The sequence below is a fragment of the Sinocyclocheilus rhinocerous genome, unplaced genomic scaffold (genome assembly GCF_001515625.1).
Source record: "Sinocyclocheilus rhinocerous isolate Xijiao unplaced genomic scaffold, SAMN03320098_v1.1 scaffold914, whole genome shotgun sequence".
Taxonomy (NCBI): Eukaryota; Metazoa; Chordata; class Actinopteri; order Cypriniformes; family Cyprinidae; genus Sinocyclocheilus; species Sinocyclocheilus rhinocerous.
In genome coordinates this window covers 994,511-1,000,589 of record NW_015629521.1, presented here as the reverse complement: position 1 = coordinate 1,000,589, position 6,079 = coordinate 994,511, and positions in this window count along the sequence as shown.

Here is a 6,079-nt window from a genome sequence, read left to right as displayed (position 1 = left end):
AGGATCAACAAGGATGTTGATCCAGGAACATGTTGTACTTGGTGAAATCACGCTCACCCACTATTGGAAATCGAAAATGGTTCTTTTTTTTTGCCCGCAAAATTTCGCCTAAATGTCGCTAATGTGACCACACCTGAACTGTAAAAAAATTATTGTGATTTTAACAGTAAAAGACTGTAAAAATGCTACAGTAAAAACCTGTTAATTGGTTATCAGTAAGTTTCCATACTATATATGGTGAATAACTGTAATTACATTTAATGTAATTTTACAGTAAAATACTGTTAAAATTACAGTTTTTGGAAGTGAAAAAGAAAAAGTCATTGTATAATTTACAGTGAAAAACCATAAATTGACACTCCCAGAATTCCCTGCATGACACTTCATATTTTTTGTTTTTTCATTGAAATAACTATGTTTATTCTTAGTTTTTCTTATCAGTTGTGTACATTAGGGCTTTATCTTACATCTAATGTTGTGAAATTAATGTTTACTGCATTATTTCAGTATCATGTGTGTTACCATGTTGGTGATTAGTGTTTGTGTGAATGACACTGTGCACCTTCTATATGTATATTAGTATTTCCCTTCTCAGCTTGTGGAAGAGCTGTTTGTGATGAGCTTTGATTCATCATGTGACTTTCTCATCACCACCTGTTTTTGGTGGTTATCAGTGCATTACAATGATTCAAAACGGGTAACATTACATCAGTTAATGAAATACGTTATTTTATTGTGAATTTAAGTTAAGTCTGTAAAACCTAAAATATTGCTACCATATTTTTAACGATGAAATTCTGGCAACCACAGCTGCCGGTATTTTACCGTAAATGTCACAGATTTTTTTTTACAGTGCATGTTTAATTAGTCTGATTTATTAGAAATACAACAATCTATGAATTCCACAAAGTCAATATCGTTGAACCTAAAAGTTCATACACGTGTATATGATCAGTTTTTATTTACATATTCAATGCTAGGTCCAGGCGTATGTACAAATATTATTGAGATCACGTTGAAATTTCACAGAGGATCGTGACTTTGTGTTCCTGGCATCTTGGTTTAATCTCTCAGACTTCAGGGAATGACTGACGCCGGCGCTCTGTTGCTGGGTACAGTGCATTGTCATAGTTACTTAAAGAAAATGGGGAAAAAATACGAATGCTTCACTTTAGCTGTGCCACACAAAAGCCAGAAGGAAAAAGTATGAAAGAAAGGCTCTAAAAGGAAAACATTTAGTATTAAGGGAAAAGCCGGGCCGACTGTACCCGTGATATGTAGTAGTGTAAGAGGAGAGAAAGACAGCTATGGATTTTAATCCATTCGTCGATAAAGGTCACTACTCCAAAGGGTTTTATTTCTCTGCCACACATCAAAGTGTAAATCCGCTGATTGCCGCCACTGAATAGGGAGACAACAAGGCCGGGTCTGTGGATCGTTTCTATGGCACAGTGTGTGACGAGAGAGCCCATAATGTGCAGGTTTTCTATCAGGGGCCCCTAGATCAATGGGCAGCCTGACCTTTGCATTGTGTTCCCGGCTTTGCCCGTGATGTCATGCCATCTATCAGCCGCTCTTCTTAAAGGGCCGAGAGAAAGGGAGGCACGGTCCCACACTGTCATCCCACCACGAGATTGAAAAGATGACCGCGAGTCATTATCTGCGAATATAACCACCTGAAACCACAGAAACACAGATTAAATGCGTCAGATTATCTAAAAGTTGAGCCCGGGCCACGCCGAAATATTCCACCCTAAGGATATGACAAGCGTTGAGATATTAAGATGCAAAGTACGCGTTTGAAAGCGCCTCGGCACAAGTCGTTAATCAAATAAGGCCAATGGCTTTTTTAAGATGTTTGTCAGGGATTGATCTGCCTTTTGAGTTAATATACGCCGGAGCAGAACTTAAGAGGATAAAAGGAGTGAGCTTCTCATTGTTCCTCGCTGAAAGCTCTTCTTTGTAGTAAAGAGGGCCGATGGCAGCTGGTAGGGTCCTCTCCGCTCATTGAACATCGAGAACTTTCTCAGAGTGGCCAAGTGCATTGGAATGGAAATCTAAAGAGGTAGGCGTGAACCATTTGTTTAGCCATGTTTGTGTTTGCTGTCAACATGCCTGTCTGTTTTGTGGGGCTGCCGCTTTTGGCTTCACAAAACCAATGTGTGTGTGTCCACCCTTTTCAGTCACAGACATAATTGAGGGGGATCCGGGCAGCGGCGTTGTGTGAAGGAAAACCTCGGCCGAGCCGTCCGCGACAGATGTTGTAATTGCCAGCTGATGGATGGGCCGTGGACGAGGTCATTACGGTCGGAGATCCGGGACGAAGCGGGTTAACCGACGACTTGGAAAGTCTCGGCTGGACAACCAGACCCCAGACGTCTCTAGAAGATGAACGATTTGGGACGCAGGTCACGGGACGGAGAAGGGTGCAGGATATGGTCAACCCTCAAATTAGACACACCCTCCCCCTATTGTGTGAGGAAAACACACTACTTATGCAGTCTTTTATGTAGACAACAATTATCTCGCTCGAGACTGCGGTGACTGAAAGAGTCAGTTAGTTACCCATGAAACTTAAAGAGGTGTTTTAGACACTTAAGTCACATTTAAAACTGTCTGAATGTCATTTCATTAGAAATCAAACCAAGTGGAATCTGCTTCAAGAACTTTACTTTTCTGAGCCATTTTTGCATTGACTTGTTGATTTGGTTTTGTGATTTTTATTGGATGCATGAAGTCAGTTCTCCTCCGGTTCACACAGGCATCCTAGCTGAGGAACCACAGGTGTTAAAATCCACATCCGTTATGGACATTTTTGCTCATTTAAAACTTTTATTTTGTTTTGTAGAAATTATTTTTATGAAATCTTTGCTTAAAAAGTGTGCTTGTGTGTGTGTCACGTAACTGCTGCTGTGTAGGAGCGCGGAGCAAAGGGACGTAGGAGAAGTTTACTAACTTTAATAATCAAAAGGAAAACACACGTCGCAGGGGAGACTGACATATACATTCAATACCGGACGAGGAAACATGGAAACACACACGACTTAAATAATAAGGGCGCTAATGGGACACACCTGGGATCAATAGAACTAAACGGGGAACACCTGGAAACACATTAAATAATCAGGACAGGAACAGGTAGGAAACCAAACATGGGCATAAACTGAACAAAACACAGGACATTAACGTAACAGTGTGCTGTAACTGTTAGCATTAACGTAACGTCAAACTGTCATTTATTTTAAAGTGTGGTTAAAAGAAACATTCCAAGTTCAATACCAGTCTCAATCTTAATTGACAGCATTGGTAGCCACTGGCGATTTTATTACCACAAAAATGAATTTTGTCTTGTACTTTTCTTTAAAACAAAGCAGAAATCTGGGTTACATCTAGGATGCACAACAATGGAAGTGAACATAAACATTAAAATACTCTCGTTTCAATAGTATAGTTACAAGACGTAAACAATATGCACATTAACATGATTTTAATGTGAAAAACCCCTCCCTTACTAACATCTTCTACTAGCATCAACTTTCTTTTTTTTTACACTGTAAACATGATTTTTTTGAAGTTGTATATAAAACAACGATTATTGGAGTAAGTTTTACAATAAAATACTGTTTTAGTTTTTTTTCAATTTCACATTTAATTTAGTGTGTTAAGTAACATTTCTTTTTACTTTTTGCAAAATGTACTAGCAATTTCTGAGTGAATTTATTTTCTACACCAAATTTCTTTTGTAACTTTTTTGGCTTTGCAACTTAATCCCTACAACCCTAAAATGACCAGAACAACTTTACAGCTCAAATAATACACACATTTAACTGCAAATATATATAACAATAATAATAATAACAATAATAATAACATTAAAATAATAATAATAATAATAATAATAATAATAATAATGTAAGTGTGAAGATTCTCATTTTTGCTTTTAAATCCTAAAAAAAAAAAAAATAAATTGGCCCCATTCACTTTCTTTCTCGGTTTTGGCTTTTTGTTGTGGTTGGTGGTGGTGGTAATCAACATTATGCTATTAATGCTGTTGTCTAAGCTTTACTTTTGAACCCAGAATATCCCTTGTGTCCAAATATTTTTTGGGCCTGTGCATGTTTCAAATCCAAATAAATGGATGCACAAGACAAGCTGATGCAAACAAATAAATAAACAAATAAACAAACAAATATAAATAAATAAATAAACAATCCTCTCAATTGTTCTGTAACAGGATGCATCTGGATTTAGAGTGAATTTTCATGTATCCGAAATGAACATCGTTCCCAATTAACAAAAAGTGCAATAAACCCAAAGCGTCTGTTGTGCTCTTAACTCTACTCTTCATCATAAAAGAGCGAGAGAGTAGAGAGACGGGGAGGTCTATTCTCTGGGGGCACATTCAGGGTCATTTGAGTTTGTGTCACAGTTACACAGGGTGTCACTCCACACCAAAGTGAATTGTCAGTTTGTTTATACAAGCAGTGGGATTGCGTAAGATGTTTGCTCCCCCTGAACGCTCCCCAGAGGTCAATTAGGACAGATGAGCTGTTCTCCACACAAAGGAAACTGGTGGCCTTACAGCAGTTAGGGGAGGCACATAATTAACAGTTATAAAGTACTTTGGTTTGTTAATTGAATTAGTTAATCCTTTTTTCAGTGATCTTCAGCTGAAGGGGGGCATTATGGGAGTTCTCTTGTACTGTCACACACGTGGCGGCTCGTCTTCGCCGTAAAGCTCTCCAATGAAAACAGAGGTTTCTAGAATGCCATTCAGAGAAAAAGAAAGAGAACTAAGGGAAGAGAAAGGAGATGATAGCACAATTCTCAGCCAACCTTAGATAATTAAGGAGAAAATGCTATTGTGCAAAGGTTGATCTTTCATAGCTCTCAATTATTTTTCTAAAATTTCTTAAGAAATATAAAATTTGATACAAAATAAATGACAACAGAAAGAGTATAGAGCAATAAAATTACCGTAGATATAGCTCAGATTATTTGTGTGCACGTCTCTGATCTTTGAGGAGTTTTTTTATGAGAGAATATTATGTATTGGTAAGTCGCTTTAGGTGAGTACATTCGAATGTCAGCTGAAATAGTTTAAGAGCAAGTTTACATTTTTACATTTTGATAAAAGATTATGAAGACAAACAATATAAAAAATCTAGTGCTGTCAAAATTAGCGCAGGCGTTTAATTTTTCCAGTTTAACAGTGTTAAAAATGTTTAACGCAATTAACATAGGGGCGGAGCTAGGGTTGGCCACCCCACTCAAAACTGCTGCTTCTGTCTCTTTTTTTTTGACAAGAATTGCTTTTATTTAGATGCAGAACGTCTTTACGACCACATCAAACAGGAGACCTTTCAGACACACACTCCACTTTTCCTCAGCGACAGGCGCTAGTCAAACGAGCGCAGAAATGGTACAGGTGACGAGGAGCTTCAGTAGAACATCAGTGAACTGCAGTCAGATGAGATGTTGTCAGGCCATTTGTCAGTAAAAACTAATCTTCCTGTCCTGTCTTGTAGCGCATGCTCTTCAGTTGCGCGCCCACATACGTGGTTTGCACTGTATAGCCTGTCTCTTTTTATATTAAAGCGCAAATTAAACTACAAGCATGCGTGTCAGATCCACGTCACATTTAGCAGTGGCAGCTCTTAATGTAATAGCAGCCCAATAACCAAATAACCCAGCTGCTGTGATGTCTGTTAATCAAAGAACAAAAGAAAATAGAGGAAATCAATAACTTTTGGAGCTTTAAGTATTCATCTAAATTTAATTTAGAGTTTAGTGTTCCAAAAATGTATTCAATTTTTGCATATGTATTTTCTTAAATATATGCATGCATGTGCTTGTATTTATATATATTAATAAATATACACAGTATACACACATATATTATGTAAACAAAAGCTTTTATTTTAACTTTATAAAACTTTATAAACTTTATAAAAAAAAAAAAACTTCATAACCATAAATACTCAAACAGACGTTTCTAAACGTATCCTTTCCAATCATCATACTAGCTGTCCACTTGATCCTATCCCCACTCACCTCCTTCAGGCCATTTCTTCTTCAG